This window comes from Scyliorhinus torazame, chromosome 23, assembly GCF_047496885.1.
Source record: "Scyliorhinus torazame isolate Kashiwa2021f chromosome 23, sScyTor2.1, whole genome shotgun sequence".
In the NCBI taxonomy this organism is placed as follows: domain Eukaryota; kingdom Metazoa; phylum Chordata; class Chondrichthyes; order Carcharhiniformes; family Scyliorhinidae; genus Scyliorhinus; species Scyliorhinus torazame.
In genome coordinates, this window is record NC_092729.1 from 6,613,774 (window position 1) to 6,628,829 (window position 15,056).

The 15,056-nt window shown below is 53.7% G+C and overlaps 1 long non-coding RNA gene across 1 annotated transcript in view; it reads right to left on the minus strand.

Annotated features, from left to right (window-relative positions):
* LOC140399564 (uncharacterized) overlaps positions 1–14,287 on the minus strand; it is a 277,771-nt gene extending 263,484 nt beyond the window's left edge. Inside the window, exons 1-2 of the long non-coding RNA XR_011937720.1 lie at positions 14,110–14,287; positions 12,024–12,129 (exon numbers count right to left, since the gene is read on the minus strand). This is a non-coding gene — a long non-coding RNA (uncharacterized lncRNA). The remainder of the gene's footprint in view (positions 1–12,023; positions 12,130–14,109) is intronic.
* Between the last annotated feature and the right edge of the window lie 769 nt (positions 14,288–15,056).

Consider the following 15,056-nt stretch of genomic DNA (forward strand, 5'->3'; position numbering starts at 1 on the left):
GAGACAGAAAGGGAGAGAGACAGACAGACAGACTCAGGCAGTCAGAGAGAGGTAGAGGCAGACCGACAGGGAGAGAGAGAGAGACAGACAGAGACAGGCAGTCAGAGAGAGGTAGAGACAGACCGACAGGGGGAGAGAGAGAGAGGCAGAGGCAGAGGGAGAGAGGCAAACAGTGACTAACAGAATCAGGCAGTCAGAGGGAGGCAGAGACAGACCGACAGGGAGAGAGAGAGAGAGAGACAGAGACAGGCAGTCAGAGAGAGGTAGAGACAGACCGACAGGGGGAGAGAGAGAGAGAGACAGAGTCAGGCAGTCAGAGAGAGAGATAGACAGAGTCAGGCAGTCAGAGAGAGGTAGAGACAGACCGACAGGGAGAGAGAGAGAGACAGACAGACAGAGTCAGGCAGTCAGAGAGCGGGTGAGACAGACCGACAGGGGGAGAGAGAGAGAGAGAGACAGGCAGTCAGAGAGCGGTAGAGACAGACCGACAGGGGGAGAGAGAGAGAGAGACAGAGACAGGCAGTCAGAGAGAGGTAGAGGCAGACCGACAGGGTGAGAGAGAGACAGAAAGAGACAGACAGAGTCAGGCAGTCAGAGAGAGAGACAGACAGAGTCAGGCAGTCAGAGAGAGGTAGAGACAGACCGACAGGGAGAGAGAGAGAGACAGACAGAGTCAGGCAGTCAGAGAGAGGTAGAGACAGACCGACAGGGGGAGAGAGAGACAGACAGACAGAGTCAGGCAGTCAGAGAGAGGTAGAGACAGGCCGACAGGGGGAGAGAGAGAGACAGAGTCAGGCAGTCAGAGAGAGAGAGACAGACAGAGTCAGGCGGTCAGAGAGGGGTAGAGACAGACCGACAGGGGGAGAGAGACAGACCGACAGAGACAGGCAGTCAGAGAGAGGTAGAGACAGACCGACAGGGGGGGGGGAGAGACAGACAGAGTCAGGCAGTCAGAGAGAGGTAGAGACAGACCGACAGGGGGAGAGAGACAGACAGAGTCAGGCAGTCAGAGAGAGACAGGACAGATAGAGTCAGGCAGTCAGAGAGAGAGACAGAATGAGAAACTGCGCAGAGACAGAGGGAGAGAGAGAGGCAAAGAGAGAGACAGAGTCAGCCAGTCAGAGAGGTATTGACAGAACGAGAAAATGACGCAGACACAGAGTGACAGAGAGACAGCCACAGGGACAAATGCAAAGTCATCACGTCACTGCCCTCTTTCCACTATGGAAATCAGCTGTCCATTCCTTCAGGAGACTTTTTATAATCGCCACCCAGAATTCATTTCTATTCCCAAATCAGGGAATCCCCACTGGGTGTGACAGAGACCCCCTTCCCCACCTCCATGTCTCATGTTTCCCTCACTCACCCCTTTCTCTCTCTTCAAAAATTTCTCTCATTCTGGGTGAATGATGGAGGCTGAGAGGGAGAGAGACTGAGATGGAGAGAGACTGAGAGGGAGAGAGACTGAGAGGGAGAGAGACAGAGAGGGAGAGAGACTGAGAGGGTGAGAGGGTGAGAGAGACTGAGAGGGAGAGAGACTGAGAGGGAGAGAGACTGAGAGGGAGAGAGACAGAGAGGGAGAGAGACAGAGAGGGAGAGAGACTGAGAGGGAGAGAGACAGAGAGGGTGAGAGGCTGAGAGGGAGAGAGAGACTGAGAGGGAGAGAGACTGAGAGGGAGAGACTGAGAGGGAGAGAGACTGAGAGGGAGAGAGACTGAGAGGGAGAGAGGGACTGAGGGAGAGGGACTGAGAGGGAGAGGGACTGAGGGAGAGGGACTGAGAGGGAGAGGGACTGAGAGGGAGAGAGAGACTGAGAGGGAGAGAGACAGAGTGGGAGAGTGGCTGAGAGGGAGAGGGACTAAGGGAAAGGGACTGAGAGGGAGAGAGACTGAGAGGCAGAGAGGCTGAGTGGGAGAGAGGCTGAGAGGGAGAGAGACTGAGAGGGTGAGAGAGGCTGAGAGGGAGAGCGACTGAGAGGGAGAGAGACTGAGAGGGAGAGAGAGACTGAGAGGGAGAGGGACAGAGAGGGAGAGGGACTAAGGGAGTGGGACTGAGAGGGAGAGAGACTGAGAGGCAGAGAGGCTGAGTGGGAGAGAGACAGAGAGGGAGAGAGACTGAGAGGGTGAGAGAGGCTGAGAGGGAGAGCGACTGAGAGGGAGAGAGACTGAGAGGGAAGAAGAGACTGAGAGGGAGAGAGACAGAGTGGGAGAGTGGCTGAGAGGGAGAGGGACAAAGAGGGAGAGGGACTGAGGGAGAGGCACTGAGAGGGAGAGAGACTGAGAGGGAGAGAGAGGCTGAGAGGGAGAGGGACTGAGGGAGAAAGACTGAGAGGGAGAGAGGCTGAGGGAGAGGGACGTCGAGGGAGAGAGGCTGAGAGGGAGAGAGACTGAGAGGGAGAGAGGCTGAGAGGGATCGAGACGGAGAGACAGAGAGGGAGAGAGAAATTGAGAGGGAGAGAGACTGAGAGGGAGAGGGGCTGAGAGGGAGAGAGGCTGAGAGGGAGAGAGGGACTGAGAGGGAGAGAGGCAGAGAGGGAGAGAGACAGAGAGGCTGAGAGGGAGAGAGAGATTGAGAGGGAGAGAGACTCAGTGGGAAAAAGACTTAGAGGGAGAGAGAGACTGGGAGGGTGAGAGAGACTGAGAGGGAGAGAGGCTGAGAGGGAGAGAGACTGAGGGAGAGAGAGGCTGAGAGGGAGAGGGACAGAGAGGGAGAGGGACTAAGGGAGAGGGACTGAGAGGGAGAGAGACTGAGGCAGAGAGGCTGAGAGGGAGAGGGACTGAGAGGGTGAGAGAGGCTGAGAGGGAGAGAAACAGAGAGGGAGAGAGGAATTGAGAGGGAGAAAGACTGAGAGGAAGGGAGTGTGAGAGGATGAGAGGGAGTGAGACTGAGAGGCAGAGAGGGAGAGGCTGAGAGGGAGAGAGAGGCTGAGAGGGAGAGAGGCTGAGAGAGAGAGGGACCGAGAGGGAGAAAGACTGAGAGGAAGAGAGGGTGAGAGGCTGAGAGGGATGGAGACTGAGGGAGAGAGACGTCGAGGGAGAGAGGCTGAGAGGGAGAGAGACTGAGAGGGAGAGATGCTGAGAGGGAGCGAGATAGAGAGATAGAGAGGGAGAGAGAAATTGAGAGGGAGAGAGGTTGAGTGGGAGAGAGGCTGACAGGGAGAGAGACTGAGAGGGAGAGAGGGACTGTGAGGGAGAGAGACTGAGAGGGAGAGAGACTGAGAGGGAGAGAGACAGAGAGGGAGAGGGACTGAGGGAGAGCGACTGAGAGGGAGAGGGGCTGAGAGGAAGAGGGACTGAGAGGGAGAGAGGCTGAGAGGGAGAGAGACTGAGAGGGTGAGAGACTGAAAGGGAGAGAGGCTGAGAGGGAGAGAGAGATTGAGAGGGAGAGAGACTGAGAGGGAGAGAGACTAAGAGGGAGAGAGAGACTGAGAGGGTGAGAGGGAGATATACTGAGAGGGAGATAGACTGAGAGGGAGAGAGAGACTGAGGGAGAGAGAGGCTGAGAGGGAAAGATAGGGCGAGGGACTAAGGGAGAGGGACTGAGAGGGAGAGAGACTGAGAGGCAGAGAGGCTGAGAGGGAGAGAGACTGAGAGGGTGAGAGAGACTGAGAGGGTGAGAGACTGAGCAGGAGAGAGACTGAGAGGGAGAGAGACTGAGAGAGACTGAGAGGGAGAGAGACTGAGAGGGTGAGAGAGACTGAGAGGGAGAGAGACTGAGAGGGAGAGAGACAGAGAGGGAGGGGGACTGAGGAGAGGGAGAGGGACTGAGAGGGAGAGGGACTGAGAGGGAGATATGCTGAGAGGGAGAGAGACTGAGAGGGAGAGAGACTGAGAGGGTGAGAGAGGCTGAGAGGGAGAGAGACTGAGAATGAGAGAGAGGCTGAGAAGGAGAGAGGAATTGAGAGCGAGAGAGACAGAGAGGGAGAGAGGAAATGAGAGGGAGAGAGACTGAGAATGAGAGAGAGGCTGAGAAGGAGAGAGGAATTGAGAGAGAGAGAGACAGAGAGGGAGAGAGGGAGAAAGACTGAGAGGAAGAGATAGGCTGAGAGGGAGAGAGGCTGAGAGAGACAGGGACAGAGAGGGAGAAAGACTGAGAGGAAGAGAGGGTGAGAGGCTGAGAGGGAGGGAGACTGAGGGAGAGGGACGTCGAGGGAGAGAAGCTGAGAGGGAGAGAGACTGAGAGGGAGAGAGGCTGAGAGGGAGCGAGACAGAGAGACAGAGAGGGAGAGAGAAATTGAGAGGGAGAGAGACTGAGGGAGAGGGGCTGAGAGGGAGAGAGGCTGAGAGGGAGAGAGGGACTGAGAGGGAGAGAAACTGAGAGGGAGAGAGACTGAGAGGGAGAGAGGCAGAGAGTGAGAGGGACTGAGTGAGAGGGACTGAGAGGGAGAGGGGCTGTGAGGAAGAGGGACTGAGAGGGAGAGAGGCTGAGAGGGAGAGAGACTGAGAGCGCGAGAGACTGAGAGGGAGAGAGGCTGAGAGTGAGAGAGAGATTGAGAGGGAGAGAGGCTGAGAGGGAGAGAGACTGAGGGAGAGAAAGACTGAGAGGGTGAGAGGGAGAGAGACTGAGAGGGAGAGAGACTGAGCGGGAGATAGAGACTGAGGGAGAGAGAGGCTGAGAGGGAGAGGGACAGAGAGGGTGAGGGACTAAGGGAGAGGGACAGAGAGGGACAGAGACTGAGAGGCAGAGAGGCTGAGAGGGAGAGAGACTGAGAGGGTGAGAGAGACTGAGAGGGTGAGAGACTGAGAGGGAGAGAGACTGAGAGGGAGAGAGACTGAGAGGGAGAGAGACTGTGAGGGAGAGAGACTGAGAGGGAGAGAGAGACTGAGAGGGAGAGAGACTTAGAGGGAGAGAGACTGAGAGGGTGAGGGAGACTGAGAGGGAGAAACTGAGAGGGAGGCTGAGAGGGAGAGAGACAGAGAGGGAGGGGGACTGAGGGAGAGGGACTGAGAGGGAGAGGGACTGAGAGGCAGAGGGACTGAGAGGGAGAGAGGCTGAGAGGGAGAGAGACTGAGGGAGAGAGGGAGAAAGACTGAGAGGGAGAGAGGCTGAGGGAGAAGGACGTAGAGGGAGAGAGGCTGAGAGGGAGAGAGACAGAGAGGGAGAGAGAGACTGAGAGGGAGAGGGAATGAGGGAGACGGACAGAGAGGGAGGCTGAGGGGGAGAGGGACAGAGAGGGAGAGAGGCTGAGGGGGAGAGGGACAAAGAGGGAGAGGGACTGAGGGAGAGGGACTGAGAGGGAGAGAGACTGAGAGGGGGAGAGAGGCTGAGAGGGAGAGAGGGAGAAAGACTGAGAGGGAGAGAGGCTGAGGGAGAGGGACGTAGAGGGAGAGAGGCTGAGAGGGAGAGAGACAGAGAGGGAGAGAGAGACTGAGAGGGAGAGGGACTGAGGGAGAGGGACAGAGAGGGAGACAGGCTGAGGGAGAGGGACGTCGAGGAAGAGAGGCTGAGGGAGAGAGACTGAGAGGGAGAGAGGATGAGAGGGAGCGAGACAGTGAGACAAAGAGGGAGAGAGGAATTGAAAGGGAGAGAGACTGAGAGGGAGAGGGGCTGAGGGAGAGGGACTGAGAGGGAGAGGGGCTGAGAGGAACCGGGACTGAGAGGGACAGAGGCTGAGAGGGAGAGAGAGATTGAGAGGGAGAGAGACTGCGAGGGAGAGAGACTGAGAGGGAGAGAGAGAGACTAAGAGGGTGAGAGGGAAGAGAGACTGAGAGGGAGAGAGACTGAGAGGGTGAGAGAGACTGAGGGAGAGAGAGGCTGAGAGGGAGAAGGACAGATAGGGAGAGGGACTAAGGGAGAGGGACTGAGAGGGAGAGAGACTGAGAGGCAGAGAGGCTGAGAGGGAGAGAGAATGAGAGGGTGAGAGAGGCTGAGAGGGTGAGAGACTGAGAGGGAGAGAGATGCTGAGAATGAGAGAGGAATTGAGAGTGAGAGACTGAGTGAGAGACAGAGAGGGAGAGAGGGTGAAAGACTGAGAGGAAGGGAGTGTGAGAGGATGAGAGGGAGACAGACTGAGAGGCAGAGTGGGAGAGAGACTGAGGGAGAGAGAGGCTGAGAGGGAGAGAGGATGAGAGATGGAGGGACAGAGAGGGAGAAAGACTGAGAGGAAGAGAGGGTGAGAGGCTGAGAGGGAGGGAGACTGAGGGAGAGGGACGTCGAGGGAGAGAGGCTGAGAGGGAGAGAGACTGAGAGGGGGAGAGGGACTGAGAGGGAGAGACTGAGAGGGAGAGAGACTGAGAGGGAGAGGGGCTGAGAGGGAGAGAGGCTGAGAGGGAGAGAGGGACTGAGAGGGAGAGACTGAGAGGGAGAGAGACTGAGAGGGAGAGAGACAGAGAGTGACAGGGACTGAGGGAGAGGGACTGAGAGGGAGAGGGGCTGAGAGGAAGAGGGACTGAGAGGGAGAGAGGCTGAGAGGGAGAGAGACTGAGAGGGAGAGAGGGAGAGAGACTGAGGGAGAGAGACTGAGAGGGAGAGACAGACTGAGGGAGAGAGAGGCAGAGAGGGAGAGGGACAGAGAGGGAGAGGGACTAAGGGAGAGGGACTGAGAGGGTGAGAGACTGAGAGGCAGAGGCTGAGAGGGAGGGAGACTGAGAGGGTGAGAGAGACTGAGAGGGTGAGAAACTGAGAGGGAGAGAGACTGAGAGGGAGAGAGAGACTGAGCGAGAGAGAGGCAGAGAGGGAGAGGGACAGAGAGGGAGAGGGACTAAGGGAGAGGGACTGAGAGGGTGAGAGACTGAGAGGCAGAGAGGCTGAGAGGGAGGGAGACTGAGAGGGTGAGAGAGACTGAGAGGGTGAGAGACTGAGAGGGAGAGAGACTGAGAGGGAGAGAGACTGAGAGGGAGAGAGACTGAGAGGGAGAGAGACTGAGAGGGAGAGAGAGACTGAGAGGGAGAGAGACTGAGAGGAAGAGAGGCTGAGAGGGAGAGAGACTGAGAGGTTGAGAGAGACTGAGAGGGAGAGAGACTGAGAGGGAGACTGAGAGGGAGAGAGACAGAGAGGGAGTGGGACTGAGGGAGAGTGACTGAGAGGGAGAGGGACTGAGAGGGAGTGGGACTGAGAGGGAGAGAGGCTGAGAGGGAGAGAGACTGAGAGGGAGAGAGACTGAGAGGGTGAGAGAGGCTGGGAGGGAGAGAGACTGAGAGGGAGAGAGACTGAGAGGGAGAGAGGGACTGAGAGGGAGAGAGACAGTGGGAGAGCGGCTGAGAGGGAGAGAGACAAAGAGGGAGAGGGACTGAGAGAGAGGGACTGAGAGGGAGGGAGACTGAGAGGGAGAGAGAGGCTCAGAGGGAGAAAGGGAGAAAGACTGAGAGGGAGAGAGGCTGAGGGAGAGGGACGTAGAGGGAGAGAGGGACTGAGAGGGAGAGAGACTGAGAGGGAGAGAGACAGAGAGGGAGAGAGAGACTGAGAGGGAGACGGACTGAGGGAGAGGGTCTGAGAGGGAGAGAAGCTGAGGGAGAGGGACGTCGAGGGAGAGAGGCTGAGAGGGAGAGAGACTGAGAGGGAGAGCGGCTGAGTGGGAGCGAGACAGAGACAGAGAGGGAGAGAGAATTGAGAGGGAGAGAGGCTGTGAGGGAGAGAGGGACTGAGGGAGAGGGACTGAGAGGGAGAGGGGCTAAGAGGAAGAGGGACTGAGAGGGAGAGAGAGATTGAGAGGGAGAGAGACTGAGAGGGAGAGAGACTGAGAGGGAGAGAGACACTGAGAGTGTGAGAGTGAGAGAGACTGAGAGGGAGAGAGACTGAGAGGGAAAGAGAGACTGAGGGAGAGAGAGGCTGAGAGGGAGAGGGACAGAGAGGGAGAGAGACTAAGGGAGAGGGACTGAGAGGGAGAGAGACTGAGAGGCAGAGAGGCTGAGAGGGAGATAGACTGAGAGGGTGAGAGAGGCTGAGAGGGTGAGAGACTGAGAGGGAGAGAGAGGCTGAGGAGAGAGGAATTGAGAGGGAGAGAGACTGAGAGAGAGAGAGACAGAGAGGGAGAGAGGGGGAAAGACTGAGAGGGAGGGAGAGGGTGAGAGGCTGAGAGGGAGAGAGGGTGAGCGGCTGAGAGGGAGAGCGGCTGAGAGGGAGAGAGGGTGAGAGGCTGAGAGGGAGAGAGGCTGAGAGGGAGAGAGGCTGAGAGGGAGAGAGGCTATTTGGGAGAGAGGCTGAGAGGGAGGGAGGCTGAGAGGGAGAGAGGGTGAGAGGGAGAGAGGCTGAGAGGGAGAGCGGCTGAGAGGGAGAGAGGGTGAGAGGCTGAGAGGGAGAGAGGCTGAGAGGGAGAGAGGCTGAGAGGGAGAGAGACTGAGAGGGAGAGAGGCTGAGAGGGAGAGAGGCTGAGAGGGAGAGGAACAGAGGGGGAGAGAGACAGAGAGAGGTAGAGAGAGACAGAGAGGAGAAAGACTGAGAGAGAGGGAGAGAGACTGAGAGAGAGGGAGAGAGACTGAGAGACAGGGAGAGAGACTGAGAGTGGGACAAGCAGAAACTCAGTTAAAGTCGATTCAAATGGTCCCCTGGACTTTCACAAGGAACCGTGACATTAATCACAGTTACACACGGGCACCGTGCGATTGGGAAATTCTCTGATTCAATGGAAGCCCCTCTTTCCACTGACAGTGGGGCGGGGGGGGGGGGTGGTGGGCAGGAGACTTTGGAGAACTCAGCGAGCTGAATTAACCCCCCACCTCTCCCCACACACACGCACCCCCCTCCCCATCACTTCACTAATCAGTCCGTCTTCAGCACAGGAGATATTCCGGGATTAGAAACAGTCCCTTACACAGCCTCACATTTACAACTTCAATTCCAGCTCCTCGGCAACATGATGGACGTCGACACGTTCATGGTTACATGTTGCAGTGCGCACAGCAGGATCCCACAGAAAATAAACATGATGGAGACAGGAGCCCAGCCCAGATCCTGCGGCTCTCTGAACAACCCCTCCCCCCACCCCCACCCCACCCCCACACACACACCCTTCCCCCACAGCCCCCACCCCCACCCCCACACACACACCCCACTCCCACACATCCCACACCCCACACACACACACACCACCCCCACACACACACACATTCCCCACCCCAACCAGCCTCCCCATTCAAATAACGACAAATCACATTGGTGTTTTTATAATTTTATTGGAAGAGGAAATATAGAGGGGAATAGCTGGAGAGGGAGGCTCGGTGAGGGGAGGGGGATGCGGTGGGGAAGAGTGAGACTGGGAATTTCTCCCACACCCCCTCTCTTTCCCTCTGGAGGCATTTTCAAATCGACTGTCTCAGGACAGGACAGGGCTGTCTCAGGACATTTTCAAATCGACTGTCTCAGGACAGGACAGGGCTGTCTTAGGACACTTTCAAATCGACTGTCTCAGGACAGGACAGGGCTGTCTCAGGACATTTCCAAATCGACTGTCTCAGGACAGGGCTGTCTCAGGACATTTTCAAATCGACTGTCTCAGGACAGGACAGGGCTGCCTCAGGACATTTTCAAATCGACTGTCTCAGGAGGGAGAGAGACTGAGAGGTTGAGAGAGACTGAGAGGCTGAGAGGGAGAGAGAGGCTGAGAGGGAGAGAGAGGCTGAGAGAGAGAGAGAGACTGAGAGGGTGAGGCTGAGAGGGAGAGATAGACATAGAGGGAGAGAGAGGCTGAGAGGGAGAGAGACTGAGAGGGCGAGAGAGACTGAGAGGGAGAGAGATTGAGAGGATGAGAGAGACTGAGAGGGAGAGGGAGACTGAGAGGGAGAGAGAGGCTGAGAGGGAGAGAGAGGCTGAGAGGGAGAGAGACTGAGAGGGTGAGAGAGGCTGAGAGGGAGAGAGGCTGAGAGGGAGAGAGAGACTGAGAGGGAGACAGAGGCTGAGAGGGAGAGAGACTGAGAGGGTGAGAGAGGCTGAGAGGGAGAGAGAGGCTGAGAGGGTGAGAGAGGCTGAGAGGGAGAGAGATTGAGAGGGAGAGAGACTGAGAGGGAGAGAGAGGCTGAGAGGGAGAGAGACTGAGAGGGAGAGAGATTGAGAGGGAGAGAGACTGAGAGGGAGAGAGAGGCTGAGAGGGAGAGAGATTGAGAGGGAGAGAGGCTGAGGGAGAGAGGCTGAGAGGGCGAGAGAGACTGAGGGTGAGAGAGGCTGAGGGAGAGAGAGACTGAGAGGTTGAGAGAGGCTGAGAGGGAGAGAGAGACTGAGAGGGAGAGAGATTGAGAGGGAGAGAGAGGCTGAGAGGGAGAGAGACTGAGAGGGAGAGAGACTAAGAGGGAGAGAGATTGAGAGGGAGAGAGAGACTGAGAGAGACTGAGAGGGAGAGTGAGACATAGAGGGAGAGAGAGGCTGAGAGGGTGCGGGAGACTGAGAGGGAGAGAGAGGCTGAGAGGGAGAGAGACTGAGAGCGATAGAGAGACTGAGAGTGAGAGAGATTGAGAGGGTGAGAGAGGCTGAGAGGGAGAGAGAGGCTGAGAGGGTGAGGGAGACTGAGAGGGAGAGAGATGCTGAGAGGGAGAGACTGAGAGGGAGAGACTGAGAGGGTGAGAGACTGAGAGGGAGAGAGAGAGAGAGGGAGAGACTGAGAGGGTGAGAGATTGAGAGGGAGGGAAAGGCTGAGAGGGGGAGAGGCTGAGAGGGAGAGGGAGAGGCTGAGAGGGGAGAGACTGAGAGGGAGAGAGAGAGAGAGTGTGAGAGACTGAGAGGGAGTGAGAGACTGAGAGGGTGAGAGATTGAGAGGGAGAGAGACTGAGAGGGAGAGAGAGGGTGAGAGACTGAGAGGGTGAGAGACTGAGAGGGAGAGAGAGACTGAGAGGGAGAGAGAGGCTGAGAGGGTGAGAGAGACTGAGAGGGTGAGAGGCTGAGAGGGTGAGAGAGACTGAGAGGGTGAGAGACTGAGAGGGATGGAGAGACTGAGAGGGTCACACACAGGAATCGAACAATCACTACCACAGCAAACTGAATTCAAATGGCCCCGTCAATTTCATTTCAACCTCACATTTAAATCTCGGCCTAAAACACAGGCTTTATTCCAGAATTATCCCCGTTTCAAGTTAAGGGACTATAATTCGAGATTGCTTTACAGTCGATGGATTCATTATTAAAGTGACCCCACTGTTGGTTCATTTCCAGAATTCTGCAGGCAACTTGTGCACGGGGAGATCTCCAAAATGGTGACACTTTCCAAATTGAGTTCCGAGTTTCTGATGGTGGATTTCTCCCTCAGCAGCTATGAGATCTGGCTGAATATCCCGTCAGTGCAGCAGGAAGGGTTCATTAACTCCCTCGTTCCCAACTACTCAAGTTTAAAACTTTAACATTCGAGACCTTCAAACCCACTTTGCAGTCTGTGAGCTATTTCATTGTTTTTTTTAAAGAGGTAGGGACTGTAGATTTATTTATTTATTTTTAAAAATTTAGAGTGCCCAATTCATTTTTTCCAATTCAGGGACAATTCCGTGTGGCCAGTCCCCCGAGCCTGCACATCTATGGGTTGTGGGGGCGATACCCACGCAACACTGGGAGAGCTATTTTATTGTCAGAGTTGTGGTCACTGTTGCTGCGCGTAAAAGGCCACAGGCCTGTGAGTGAACAGCAAGATCCCACAGCGGCAGCTATCTGGACCTAACCGATGGGACACTGTCCTTCCTCCCCCCCCTCACTCCTGCTGGGTGCCCCATTCCCCACAGCACCTAACAACCCCACCCCCACCGCCGTGTCATGTGAAAGAGTTAAACTGCCTCTTAAAATGAAGAAAAACCTTTCTAAAACGAAATCCATTGGCACACAGAAAGATCCCAGAAGGTGCAGTCGGCAGTGTTGAGTGTCGTTTACATTTGCTACCAGGTTGCAGAGAGTGGCTGAAACCGTGAAATCGTCCCCCCCTCTCCCCTCCCCCCTATCCCCTACCCCACCACAAATACCCGGGACGCTCAGAATTAATATAACCCCTGTTATTTTGGAACAAAATTTGACAGCTTCATATTCCAGATTTGTATTTTACTCTTTGCCGCCCATCAAAGGGTTAATGTGTTTGTGGCTGAGTGCAAGGCCGGGGCAGCAATAAAGAGACAACTCACGTGAGTGCGGCCTGTGGAGTAGGCCTCAGTCCATCCACTTGTCCTCTGGAGAATAGCCTTTGTCCAAAGATTCCTGATCGCATTGCAGTCTTCAATGTTCAAATTCCTGGGAAAAGAGGGAGAAAATTAACTAAAACGCAGGAAAATGTTTAAACTTGTAGCACAGCAAGAGGCCAAGATTCCCCCTCTCAGTCACACACACTCTCAGCAACATCCACCTACAATAATCTCAGTTATAAACCACAGGATAAAAATGATTGAGAGATAGTTCCCGTTTCCCTTGTGTTTCTCTTTCTCTCTCTCTCTCTCGCTATCTCATTCGGTCTCTCTATCCCTCTCATTCATATTTCTGTCTGCCTCGTTATCCCTCATCACCCTCCCAGCATTTATTTCTATTTATTTCTCTAATCAGGGTATCCCCAGAAAGATGTGATGAGACTCCCCATTGCAGTTTGTGGGGTGGTTTTCTTCGATTAAAGGTTTAAAGAGACACTAAAAAGCTGGAGAGAAATGGACAGAGAGAGGCACAAAGCAGGGGAGACAGAGAGAGAGAGAGAGAGGCAAGAATGGAACGAAGACAGAAAGGGAGAGAAAGCCTCTCTTTTTCACGACCTCCCTCTCCCTCCACCCTCTCTTTCTTTCTCCTCTCCCTCTCTCTAATCTCCATTACCCCCCAGCCCCACACTCTTTCTGTACTCTCTCTCTCTCTTTCTGACTCTCATTCTAATAGTTGGGAAGGAGAAAGAAAGAGAGACAGGGTCACACACAGGAATCCAACATTCATAACCACAGCAAACTGAATTCAAATGACCTCCTGCGAATTTAATTTCACCCTCATACTTTACCAGGATGTTGCCTGGAATGGAGAGTAGGTCTTACGAGGAAAGGTTGAGGGTGCTAGGCCTTTTCTCATTAGAACGGAGAAGGATGAGGGGCGACTTGGTAGAGGTTTATGAGATGATCAGGGGAATAGATAAGAGGAGACAGTCAGAGACTTTTCCCCCGGGTGGAACAAACCATTACAAGGGGACATAAATTTAAGGTGAAAGGTGGAAGATATAGGAGGGATGTCAGAGGTAAGTTCTTTACCCAGAGAGTAGTGGGGGCATGGAATGCAGTGCCTGTGGAAGTAGTTGAATCGGAAACATTCGGGACCTTCAAGCAGCTATTGGATAGTTACATGGATTACGGTTAAATGATATAGTGTAGATTTATTTGTTCTTAAGGGCAGCACGGTAGCATTGTGGATAGCACAATTGCTTCACAGCTCCAGGGTACCAGGTTCGATTCCAGCTTGGATCACTGTCTGTGCGGAGTCTGCACATCCTCCCCGTGTCTGCGTGGGTTTCCTCCGGGTGCTCCGGTTTCCTCCCACAGTCCAAATATGTGCGGGTTAGGTGGATTGGCCATGAAAAATTGCCCTTAGTGTCCAAAATCGCCCCTTGTGTTGGTTGGAGGTGTTGAGTTTGGGTAGGGTGCTCTTTCCAAGAGCCGGTGCAGACTCAAAGGGCCGAATGGCCTCCTTCTGCACTGTAAATTCAATGATAATCTATGATTAATCTACGACAAATGTTCGGCACAACATTGTGGGCCGAAGGGCCTGTTCTGTGCTGTATTTTAAAAAAAAACTTATGTCTCGGCCTAAAACACAGGCTTCATTCCAGAATTATACCCGCTTCAAGTTAAGGGACTTTAATTCCGGGCAATCGAGATTACTTTACAGTCAATGGATTCAATTTAAAAGTGACCCCACTATCGTTAATTTTGTGAATTCTGAAGGCAATCTGGGCACAGGGAGAGCCCAACAAATGATGACCACTTTCAAAATTGAGTTCGGAGTTTCTGATTTGAGATTTCTCTCGCTCTCTCTACCAGATTGCAGAGATTGGCTGAAACAGTGAAATGACCCCCACCCCCAGCACCCCCACCCCTGGGATGCTCAGAATTAATATAACCCCTGTCATTTTGGAACAAAATTAGACAGCTTCATATTCCAGATTTGTATTTTACTCTTTGCCGCCCACCAAAGGGTGAATGTGTTTGTGTCTAAGTGCAAGGCCGGGGTGGCAATAAAGAGACAACTCACGTGAGTGCGGCCTGTGGAGTAGGCCTCAGTCCATCCACTTGTCCTCTGGAGAATAGCCTTTGCCCAAAGATTCCTGCTCACATTGCAGTCTTTCACAATTCAAATTCCTGGGAAAAAGAGGGAGAAAATTAACTAAACCACTGGAAAAGATTGAAACTATTTAATACAGCGAGAGCCCAGGGTCCACTTTTCAGTTTTACAACCCCTCAGCAATATCCGAATACAAATAAATCACAGCTTTCAACCAGAGGTTAAAAAAGATTGAGAGACAATTAATACTCAAAATCTTTTTATTGTCACAATTAGGCTTACATTAATACTGCAATGAAGTTACTGTGAAAATTCCCTTCTCGAGCCAATTTCTAATCTCGAGCCAATCAGCAACATGCCAACACCCAAAATGCACAGCTCAAAACAGACAGATTGACACACCCAGCGACACACACACACACACACACACACACTGAAGCAGAGGGGTAATGTTTTCAGTGTCGTGGGTTTTTGGTTTGAGAACTGAAGTCCCTCAGACACAGATATATCTCAGTGAGCTGTGAGCAGACTCCACCCCTAGTCTCTGCCATGTGTGGAATGTCTGTCTCAGAGGACAGCTCTCTATTGACATGTAAATGAGTGACAAGAGATGCTGATCTCCTTGCTTCTCAGCCCTCCACACACAGAATGTGACTTCAGCTAACCCTTGGCCTTCCCCACACCAGTGTTGTTAACTGAGCAGGCCGGAAAATGGGATTAAATGTAATTATTAGACAGGGACGTTCTTATTTTTTCTACCCAAGTGCATAACCTCACATTTATCCATGTTATACTGCATCTGCCATATCTCTCTTTCACTCATTCCCCTCCCAATAGGATTGAATCATAATTTAAAATAGTATTGGGAAATGATTAGAAACAGTTTGGACTGAGATCTCCTCAGTGACCTGTGTGCA